General features: G+C 45.5%; 1 long non-coding RNA gene across 1 annotated transcript in view; it reads left to right on the top strand.

The window, feature by feature from the left end:
* The first annotated feature begins 80 nt into the window (after positions 1-80).
* Positions 81-12188, top strand: part of LOC146867636 (uncharacterized) — a 241667-nt gene continuing 229559 nt past the window's right edge. Inside the window, exon 1 of the long non-coding RNA XR_014966115.1 lies at positions 81-244. This is a non-coding gene — a long non-coding RNA (uncharacterized LOC146867636). The remainder of the gene's footprint in view (positions 245-12188) is intronic.

The raw sequence follows: 12188 nt of genomic DNA, 5'->3' as shown, positions 1-12188 counted from the left end.
CAGGGAGGTGGAGCCCGCGTGAATTATAATGCCTAATGCACTTGTCACTTTCTCCCCCATTATTTGTTTGGCCACAGATATATTTTTAAATTGCATTACTTCCGGGCTTTATTGCATCAAGGCGAATAGAGCACCAACGAAAAAACGTACACTTCTCCTTCTTTTTTGATTTCTTGTTTATCTCGCTTTTTTATTTTTACATTCGTTTGCCCTGTTTGTTAATTCAAGGAACGGCAGCTCCCAGGTAAGATTGTTATTACTATTATTATTACCTTTATTATTATTAGAATGCTTCTATAGTAATTTGTTCTAAAATTGTTATTTTTTTTGCATTTACTGGTATTTGTTTATTGTTTTTGCTCTGATGTGCATGTAAACAAGCCGTGAACTTGTGTATGACTGCCTTTTTAACGGTGGGGGATTTCTCAGCGCTTCGTTTTTAGATATAGCGAGCCCCCCTAGGATTTATTTTAAGGCGCTTCGAGGTGGCTGCAGAGCGCTAGGGATGTTAACGGGGGTTTTACTCGAGGCATTCGAAAGCATTAATTAGCCGGATTTCCTTTATAATCGTGCCCGGCTGGTCCAGGGACGCGCAGCTTCCAGGCTGAAGAATTTATCATTTCCATTAATACCCTCAGGAGGGGCAGACAGGTAGACAGCGAAACGTAAACCCAGGTCTCCCCTTGTTGCTGCTCTTAAACCCCTCTCTGCTGACACTCGCGGGCGAGAGGCCGCAGAGGATTTATATTTCATCTACGTAACTAAAAATGCCCCGGTGCGGCTGCAAGTTTTCGGAGGCATCGCCGGGAGATACATGAATTACTGGCGGGTTTTGTGCGTGTTCTTTGGACTTGGCGCCGGGCTCGGGGGAAGAAGAGAGGCTGTTTTTAAGGATCTCTTGAGCAGTCAACTTCAGTCCCCACATACATAATAAATTCCATTTTCTGAGGAGAAGGGGACGCGGCAAACATATAACTTGTTGTTTATTCACTTGGCCAAATCTCACTTTTTCCATAGTCGGTGCTACAGCGCATCGACTCTCCCAGAACAAACATTTTCAGGTGAAATACGTTTGTTTTTGTCGGCATTGTTTACATTTTTCTGTAAATGTTTCGCACCCGAAATATATTCCAATTGCAACCCGTTACTGTGCCGTTTTCACAAGTGTTGATGGAATATAAACCGCCGGTGGGCGGTAAATAAAGGCCCCCGCCTTGTATCGGTGCACCGGCCATTGTGCGCGTGTTTAGTTATTTTAACCGCACGCTTCCGGGTTGCTAAATACAAAAAAACGACATATATGTAAAAGTGCACCCTTTCCCTTGCTTCTGATTTGTACATGAAGGTAGGTGTAAGGGAGAGGTGTTTAGACCTTGCTCCGTTCTGGCACTAAAAGATGTGCTGTCAGTCCGGCCCTGCCAGGGCGCTTGTACCCTTCACTGGCCGGCCTCACTTAACGTCTCCTGAGTGAATGCCCGGCAGCTGCGACCCAGCCTGTCTCAGAGGGTCTGTTGGTACCGATTTTATTATATGGAGTCTCGCTTATAAATAAATATATGATGTCTGGTCCAGCTTCCAAGCACCCACCCCTGAGTGATGGTTGATGTGTGTGCGCGCGCTTGCGCGTGCGTGTGTATACAAGCAGAAGGCTCAGACAGCATCTCTGCTGGAATCAAGTGAAACCCGGAAGGGGGAGGGAGGTTGGGGAGCCCCCCCCCCCTTCTTGATTCTACACCTGCACCTCTGCTTCCTTCCCCACCTTGCACTTGGGCCCGGCTGGTACCACAGCAGTTTTCAGGCTGCAGTTGCCAAAAACACACAAAGAGACACATGGCTCCTGGTCTTAAAGCGCCCTCGACCGTTTTTGCGTCCCGTCCACTGACCTGCCGCGGAACGACACATGCCTCTTGTGAAGGGTTGTAAATTGCACTGGGCTCGAAAAACTACGCCTTCACTTTGCAGGTGTTTTACGTTTACTACGGAAATAATGACTACGGCTGCCATGCGTTGCTTTATTTGAAACCTGAAATGTAGCTGTGTTCTTGTGGTTATTAGTGTGTTGAGTGCGTGTGGGTGTTTGTTTCATTAGACTTCCAACCGTGTAATAGGGCCCAACATTGTCATTGAGGCCGGGGGTTTCGTGAAAATGCCACCAGAACCCCGAGAGAGCGACATGGGACCTTGTTTTTATGTCGTTCAGCATGTACTTTTTACATTGTATGCCTAGTTTGCGGTAGTTAATTTGAAAAAGGGTATTTGTTTTAAATAGTAAAAATATTTATTCAAAAGAGTGAGTGAATATCGGACAACACTATTTGAAGAAAAAGGAAAATACAAATAATTATGTTAGTTAAGAATGTAAAAATTTGTGAAAAAATACCCTTGTGGTGTTAAAAGCACATCCTGTCTTGAGAAGGGAGAGATTGTTGGAGCTGGTCTCTGAATGGTCCATCTGACAAGGATCACGGGTACAGGGTAAGAATGTTCAGGTTTTGTTTATCTTGTTTCGTGACTAGAATGTTGACGAATCAACCGGCAATAGGAAAGCTCTGCAGAGTGTTTGGGATAGTCACTATGATGATGCAAGCAATACTTCACAGGGGCCCAAAATCTGTTTTCCACATTTTCGTGGACCCGTGATGTATTTCACATATTTCACAGAGACCCACAAACTGTAGTTTATTTTATATATCTGCGTTTTCTGCAATAAAAGCTCCCTTGTTTAATATGCGGAGGATACATAATGGCCAACCATACAATACGGTCCTATATTGCCATTAGGGGATTTGGTGATCCAATAACCACTTGACTGAAGGCTGAGTGGTGTGCACGTGCCACCAGAACCCAAATATGGCAATATACAACCACATTGCACAACGCGTATACATATACATGTTATTTATTTTTTATATTGCATTTTTATTTTGGGGCAGTTGGCTTGAAACGGTACTTATATGGATGTTTGCACACCATTAAGAGCCTCTCTTCATGTTAATAAAGGAGAGACTCTGTATACATGCAAGCATATATCTTTATTGGTAGCACGGAGCACAGCTGTTTGTTATTGGAGACCATGGGGGCAACCCGTTTCCCCACTGCCTATCACCAAACTTAAGTACTTTTTGACTTATCTATATACAGCACTCAGCACTGATTATTTGGAACTGAAGAGAGGCGCGCCTATATTACTTTAGTTACTCACCCATTTCAATCTTTTATCTCCCTGTTTTTTACTTGAAAGCAGTAAATGGCATACTAGATTCCACTCTGTGTAGAAAAAAGACCAGATAAATCACTAATTATGTAGTTGATAAGTTAGAATTTTAGGACAAATATCTACCTACCTGTGTTCAAAAACATTGCCAGAAGGAAGGGGGGGGGGGAGGGGAGGATCTTTGAAGCTGTTTCCTCAAGTGCAGGTAACAACAGGCATTGTATTGTTTTGTATTCAAATGAGAATGTTTTGGTTTTACTGATTGATTTGCGCCTCACATTATGGTTTGAAAGCCATATTTTCACATGAACCTGTGAAATAATTTCCTTATTTCCTGGGTTAGTGTAAAATGTGGGTTTTTATCCCACTGCTTTTTGTGCACTGAAAGCACACACCGGGTAGTGACCAGTGCAAATAAATGTGAAATAAAAGAGCAAGTGTACTAATACACATACATTTGCATACATCTCCCTGTGATGCACCGATCAAAGTTCCTGTGGTTAAGGTAGTACCGCAGACCTAACTTGCAGTTCACTGCTTACTGAAGCTCACATTCTGTTTCAAGCAACCTACAGAGAGAAACCTTTCTGCTGTGCTTCTGTCTGCTACTTTAACACATGAGATTGCACCTTTGTGCAGTCCAACGGAGAGTTATATGCTGTTTCCTACCACTGTCGAAGGAGGGTGGGGCACCCTGACCCTCTAGAGACCTCCACTCTCGTGAGCAACTTAAGAGAGTGAATAAATAGCATATTACACCCAGGGGTGTAAGACAGGCCCTGCAGTACAGGGACACGCCAGCAACAGTTTAAGGCATGGGCAAAGTGGGCACTTGCCCAGGGGGCCCCACCTCGAAAGGGGCCCTCTGGGAAAGTGAACTTTCTATCTGACTTCTGTCTATTCTATTTCATTATCTACACATCCCCACCTACCTTTACTTCATGTCTCTCTGCCCAGGGCCATCTTAAGGATTTTTTGCATCACCGGCAAGACATATTTCAACAACGTTTGTAATATACAATGTAGCATTGTTGGCATCACGTGGGCTTGAACTAGCAAGACATTGATGATATCATTTAAAGTTTTTTCTGAACAGGCGCCCCCACAGTATGCCAGGCCTGGCCCCAACATTACTTAGGAGGACAGTGGGGCGTACACATTCCAGGGGCTCCCATGCAGTCTAACGCCTTTGAATATCTGTGAGATATGGGGGCCTAGGAGTGGGGGCTCTCCACATACTGCAAGGAGCGGAGGCATTTTGCATTGTGCACGATTTGTACGCATGCGCTTTATCAATAAGGTTCAAACGTTTGTGATTACTGATAAAACCAGGCAGTGCCTGCTATGTCCCTCCAGCCTCCTACGCCGCACTTTGAGGGCGCGCGGTACATCGCCCTCTGAACAGCCCTCAGTCCACAGTGCAGCAGTGGAAGGCGCCGAGAGTGATTTCTAACGGAGGCTCTGCCCGGAAAGGCCACGGGGCGGAAATGATGCAGCTACGGATGCTCGTAGAGCCCCCCCCCCCCCCCCCACGTGGCCGCCCTATAGTCAAAGGTCAAGTCCTACGCCTGGTTCTCCGGACACTGATCTGCCGTCGCCACTGACTTTCCTGTCGTCGTCTCTAAGGTATTCTCCGCCAGGTGGAATTAAGAGCGCAGATCCTCTTCTGTTGTTGCAGGAAGTGACGTTATATAATGTGGAGTTCGTGCAGTTAAATGACCATGTTCTCTTTTGTGCTTATGTATTTCTACCCGGTCTTTACCAGGGTGGTGGTGCGCCGCCTGTTGTCCACAGCGAGATGCCATGTTTAAAAGTCGGAGAGCTTGTGTGCAGAGTGTAGGCCGGAGAAGGTTTAAGTCAAACAGTCGAATTCCACAAGAGCCACGAGGCTACAGTCAAGTGACTGCAAAACCACACTTAGCATGCAGTTAAGAGACTGGGACGCAACTTTGAAATGCACTGTCATACTTCACCTAAATTACTGTGGCAATGCCAACAGAAAGCAGGACAGTAACCGTGGCACCAGAGCGCTAAAGTAACTGTGGCACAACACCGAAATACGGCGAATGACTGTGGCAGGCTAACAATGCAGTGGTACCAGTGCACTAAACCTACTGTGATACACACTGAAATATAGTGCCAAGGCTGTGGCAGTCCAGCAGAATGCTGTGACTTTACTGTGCTACTTGCACATTAAAGTAACTGTGGCACCACGCTGAAGTTACATAAGAATGGTTGTGGCAACACAACAGAATGCAATGAAGTAACCGTGGTACCAGTATACTGAAGTACTGTGGTAAATCACCGAAAGACACTGAAGTGGCTGTTGCAGCCCAACAAAATGCACTAAAGTAACCATAACACCACACCCAAATGCAGTGAAGAGACCGAGGTGCCACGCTCCAATGCTGTGAAGAAATGTGGCCTGGCACTATACTCTAAAGCTGTTCAGTAACAGACGCCACATTCAAATGCAGCGAGGTGATCATGACAACAGACACAAATGCAGTGCAGTAACTTTGGCACCACACTTAAATGCAGAAAAGTAACCAAGACACGGCACCACACTCGGGTGCAGGGGAGTAATGTTGGTACTACACTAAAATGAAATAAAATCACAGTGACACCACACTCAATTGTATTGCAGTGATGACAGTACATTTAAACGTAGGATAAAAACTATCACAAAGCACTCAAACGCACAGACGTGGACGTGACTCCACGTGCAAGTGAAGTGGAGTGAGTTTCACACTGCTCCAATATGTCCCAGAGTGACTGTGATACCATTCTTAAATGCAATGAAGTGTCTGTAACCACACACTGAAATGTAGTCAAGGGATTATGATATCACAGTCAGATGCAGTGGCAGTACTTTGACAACACACTGTAACATGGCGAAGCCAATGAAGCACTTCTCCCTATTGCAATTCAGTCACCCTGGCACCACACTCAAGTGATACCACACTCCAAGATTGTAACTTGGCACCACACTCAGTGGTAGTGAAGTGATTGTGACATACCCTTGACAGGAAGTAGAGTGACTGTGAAGCACTACTCACACATTCAGGTGTGTTCTGCCTGTTGACGTTTATTTACATTAAAAAGAACAGCTAAGGCCAAAGATTGGGAATTCACCACTTGATAATAATTTAGTTCATATTTTGAAATTGGAATCTTGCATCCATAGATGGAACCAACAGCAGCACAAAAGAAATACGCCTTTCTGGTGGCCTAATGTACCTCGGGTACCTTCCTTACAGTGAGCCCCATTGTGACTGTATTGGCCATATCTATATTCAGTACGGTTGGGAATCTATGACTGCTATAGATGTACAGTAATACTTCTGATATCCGTTGTGAATGTAAAGAAAAGTCACAAATCTAAGGGAGTGGATTACATTTTTTTGTAGTCCTGCTTTGTCAGTTGGATCCCATACCTGTGCCTTACTGCACCATCCATGCTCACTGGATCCCAGATCTGATCACTCACGATGATCAACACTTAGAGATTCAGCCAAAATGTACTATTTGTCAGCAACAGTTGCCTTGGCTGGCCAAGACAGCAGCCGCCATGCCTGTTGGCACACCTCTCCATATATAATTAAAGTAGGAACTCATTTGTCTGTTCTAGACTGCAGCGCTGTCTGGTAGTTGGCTGCCTTGATTGCCCATCGGTTTGCGCTGATGCGCACCCTGTTGCTTTCTCCCACCTGAGTCTCACCAAAGTACACAAGTCATTTATTCCTTTGTTTTGTAAAGTATCAATTTCGTGGCGCTATGTTTAGTAGGTAATTTAGCACAGCCTTCCAACTTCCATTTTGAACTCAGTCTCTTCAACGGATGGCAAATCTCAAGTTCCACGTGCGCGTTAATTTATTATTTATTTTGTTTGTCGAATTTGATATAATACAGACTTTAATCCAAGAGGCAGTCTAGCACTCTGCAGAGACTATTTTACTCAGGCAAGAGCGTCTGAAACATTGTGGGCTATACGCGAAACAGTATGGTGTGTGGGTCCCAATTGGAGATGGATTACAGAAACCAAGATGTGATGCTGAGTGGGGGTGGGAACATATGTAATTGGAATAGTACATTATGCATTCCTTAATACACACTTACTTTGCACATGATTACATCATACCTATATACAGTTTAAGGGACAAAGAGATAAAGTGATTTTCCAAAATCACATTTTATTTGGACAAGTGTCTAGGGCTGGAGTAAGGCCCATGTCTTTGGGCTCAAAACATCAGCAAGCCCTTTGATGGTGATGAGCAGCAGTCAGTGGAACATCTGTTCCAGCCCCTTTGTAGATAGACATAGGGGCGTGGTTGATGACAGCCTCATGAGGCAGAAAAGGAATCTCACAAGGCCTCTTTTAACAGCACCAGGTAGTTCCAGAATAGGGAACCCAGTACTCTGAGAGATTTTCCTCCATACTGTATTCTTCTAAACTTATTCTGACAGAAAGACCTGTATGTGCTGGTTGTAGGATTTTGACCTGAGCTGCGCTTTTGAAGGAATCTTCAGTAGCTAAGCATTCACCATGCTTATGGTACAGAGGACCTTAATCCTAACCACAATGCTTCCATCTGAAGTTCCATAAATACTTTAGAGGCAAAATATGACTCTAAAGGGCTTATTTAAAAGCCCCTTGCACCGCCGGTACATCATTTTTTCCCATATTAAAAGTGACAAACTGGCGCCGCAAGGGGCTTGTAAATAAGCCCCTGTGTCCCTGGATGTTCTCATTGCTCCCTCAACAAATATTTCTTCTGAATTTTCAAACAGGCTGCATCCCAAAACAAAGAACAGTTTCCAGGCAAATGAGCAAGGCTTCAGAACTTGCTCCCTGTTGCCATCCACAACAAATACAAATACATGGCTTTCCTAAACAAAAAAATCAAATCTCATATTTTTTGAATGCTTGCATCCACACTTCCTAACTAGGGCACATTATAAAATGATTTGTTTTGCATAATCACACTATATATAAATTAATTAGTTTATTCCTCCATGTATTACTTCTTTGCAATTTCTAGTAGGTGTAACATCCAGTGCATGTGGGGACTAGACTGCCAGAGACATAACGTTTCACCGCAAAGTATGGACGTTGTCAAAACCTGATGTCCCTTTAAGTGATGCAACAGAGCTTCAAAATAGCTCTGGAAACACAACGACCCAGAGAAGCTCAAAAGGAGGAGGGCAATCGAGTAAACAGAGCCTTCCCATTGTTGAATCCTGATACCCTCTTTGCGTGCCTAATGAATTAGGGAAGCATTGCACAACGTAATTGTATTCATTAGGTAGGGTCGGAAGAGGTGTGGTTTTCTTTCTTCACCAAAATGAACTACACTTCCTGTGTCACCCTGCCCGCCTAACCTCATTATATATCTATATTATACAGCGGCGGTCAACACTGTGTAGTTATAGTTAGGAGCTAGTTACCATAGGAAATTGATGTTTTGTTTTGCTAATAGCTTTGGCGCCGTTTGATGAGACTTCACAAAACTTTACAAAAACAAAGTTCCTCCACCTCAGCTCCTTCCTTGAAAGTTTCAGGGTGATCCGTCAAGTGTGGGCTGAGAAGCAACGGGGGTTCCAAAACACAATTTCCGATGCAATATCCATTAGGGTTTTGGAACAGCACTACAGCTGGAATCACACCAAAACTGGCAGACGGATAGATCTTTACCTAGAAAGCGTGCTTTTAGTAATTTGGTTTAAATCTGTTCGGTAGTTTTTGAGAAATTAAGGTTAAAAAAATATGTATATCTGGCTGATTGGGTTTGCAGGGCTTTTGCGGGAGTCCCACAGGCATGCAATTTCAAATAATAGATGATCTGATTGACAGAGATTTTTTTCCCATCTGCTCCTAACCATGCAAGTCTTTGCCTAGAACAGAAGTCTTCACAGAGAGCCCACTCCCTCCAGACAGCCAAGCCAATTAGGTAGCTAAGGTACTACGCACAGTCTTCGCCTTAAACAGAAATTTTAACAGAGAGCCCACTCCTTCTAGACAGCCAAGCCTCATTAAAGGAACAAGGCTCTACAATGCACACCCTTCACCTTCAAACACCCAAGTCACGTTAGGTGACCAAGCCTCTACTATGCACAGCTTATTGCCTAGTGCAGTAGTCTTCACTCTCTCTCTCCGAACCCACAGAGATCCACTGCGGAGTACCCCAAGGATCTTCGCTCAGCCCCACGCTCTTCAACATCTACATGACCCCCTTCGCCACCATCGTCAGACAGCACGGACTCAGCATAGTATCCTATGCCGACGACACCCAGCTCATCCTCTCCCTCACCAAGATCCCCCTCACCACTAGACTCAGCTTCCAGGAAGGAATGAAGGACGTCGCATTCTGGATGAGCAGCAGCTGCCTGAAGCTAAACTCGGAGAAGACAGAAGTCCTTGTCCTCGGACCTTCCCCCTCTGCATCGGACAACACCTGGTCACCCACTGCCCTCGGCAGCCCGCCACCCCCACGGACCACACCCAGAACCATGGCATCATACTCGACTCCTCCCTGTCCATGACCCAACAGATCAACGCAGTCACCTCCACATGCTTCAACACCCTCCACATCCCTCACAAGACCTTCAAATGGATCCCCCCATCAAGAAAGACCATCACCCACACACTCATAACCAGCAGACTGGACTACAGAAACGCCCGCTACACCAGGATCAACAAATCTCTGCTCCACAAGCTCCAGACCATACAGACCATCACAGCCAGATTCGTCCTCGGCATCTCTCGACACAAACACATCACCCAACACCTGCGAGACCTCCACTGGCTCCCCGTCAAGAAGAGAGTAACCTTCAAGATACTCACCCACGCTTACAAATGCCTCCACAACACCAGACCCCAATATCTCAACAAAAGAATCGGCTTCCATGCACCCAAGAGTAACCTCCGATTCTCCAACCTTGCCCTCGTGAAACTCCGCGCATCCGCAGAGCCAGAACGGGTGGAAGAACCTTCTCCTACATCGTGGCAAAGACCTAGAACAAGCTACCAATCAACATCAGATGCACCCCCACTCTGCACATCTTAAGCAAGACCCTAAAGACCTGGCTCTTTGACTGACCGGAGCCTCTCCCCCCACCAGCGCCTTGAGACCCTTAATGGGTGAGTTGCGCTTCCCTGATTGATTGATTGATTGATTGATTGATTCAAGGACAGTCCATTTCCTATAGTCAGCCAAGCCCCATTAGGTGTTCAGGGCCCGATTATTCGCACTCTGTGTCTACAAACACCCAAGCCCCATTAGGTGGTCTAGCCCTTACTACTCATAGCCTTTGTGTTGTACAGAAGTCTTCACCTCAAGCCCACTCCTGCCAGACAGCCAAACCTCATTAGGTGGCCAATGCCCTACTACGCACACCCTTTGCCTCAATACACCCAAGACCCATGAAATGGTCAAGCCCCTAGTACGCACACCCTTCCTCTCCAAACATACATGCACAATTAGGTGGCAAAGCCCCCTACAATACACAACCTTCACTGTGTATAGAAGTCTTCACGGAGGGTTCACTCTCTCCAGACAGCCATCCCCAATTAGGTGGCCAAAGCCCCATTATGAACAGGCTTTGCCTTGAAGCACCCAAGCCCCATTAGATAGCTAACCCCCTACCATCTACAGCCTTCATCTTGTTGAGAAGTGTTCACGTAGCGCCCAGTCCCTCCAGACAGCCAAGTCCAATTAGGTGGCCAATACCCTGCGACGTCCACCCTTCACCTTGAAACACCCAAGCCCCATTAGGTACCCAAACCCATACTACGCACAGCCTGCACATTGTAGAAAAGTCTTAGAGAGAGCCCATTTCCTTCCAGACAGCCAAGACCCATTAGATGGCCAAAGCTCTACTCTGCACAGACTTGCCTGTCAGATACCCAAGCCCTATTATGTGGCCATGTCCTTACTACTCACAGCCTTCATCTTGTACTGAAGTCTTCTTGGAGATCGTGCCTCCTGCAGACTGCCAAGCCCCATTAGATGGTCAAAGCCCTACTAAGGACATTCTTTGACATCAGTGCTCGTAACAACCAGCTAAGGAACTCGATCCCTAACTTAGTGGGAGATATCAAGCTCGACCAACCTCAAATGGATGAGTGGCTGCATGGCTCTTTAGATCACACTCTGCCCTTAAAAACGTGTTGCTCCGACATGCCTCCCCCCCAGACCCATGGTTTACTGAGGAACTAAAGGTGATGAAAATGGGCTGTAAGAGGTTGGAGTGGGCGTGAAGGCTTAGTTATGATGATACCTCTAAGCTTAAATATAAATTGGCTCTGAAGCACTACCATAGCCGTTGTAGAATGGCTCACGCCACCTTCTTTTCTGATCCGATCACCTCAATCCACAACTACCCCAAAATAGTCAATGAGCTCTCTGATCCTTGCAGGGCTGCCCCTGAATCTCTACTTTCTCTGCCTCACTGCGAGGAACTGGTGCTTTTCTTCATGAGTAAAGTGCAGGATATCCAGTAATCTCTGCTCAGGATAAGTGAAGATTTGTCTCAGTCTAATATCTGTCCGTCCTTCTCTAATTTTGATAACTCGATTTCCGCTGATTCTGGACTTGTGGGTAACTCTGGATTTGCCTTCATTTGTGTCTTTGGCACAATCTAGAAGATATGGTTCTCCCAGGAATCCCCTTCCCCGGCTACACTTTGTTTTTTAGATCTGGACACTATGCTTCCATTGGTGAGACTCTTGAACTGCTCATTGCAGGCGGGCTCCATTCCTCAGGCGTGGAAGCATGACATGGTCCTTCCTCTTCTGAATAAACCTAACTTGGACCCTGCCAATCGGTCTAATTATAGACCCATTTCTCTGCTCCATATTTTGTCTAAAATTCTAGAAAAGAATGTCTGGACATGACTCTGTGCTTTTGTGGAGTCGGTTCGGTTCGGTTCAAAAATCTTTATTCGATTCATACAATGAATCATAAAAGCACAA

The sequence above is a fragment of the Triturus cristatus genome, chromosome 1_2 (genome assembly GCF_964204655.1).
Source record: "Triturus cristatus chromosome 1_2, aTriCri1.1, whole genome shotgun sequence".
In the NCBI taxonomy this organism is placed as follows: Eukaryota; Metazoa; Chordata; class Amphibia; order Caudata; family Salamandridae; genus Triturus; species Triturus cristatus.
The sequence above is the reverse complement of the archived record's forward strand: the minus strand, read 5'-3'. Positions and strand labels throughout refer to the sequence as shown.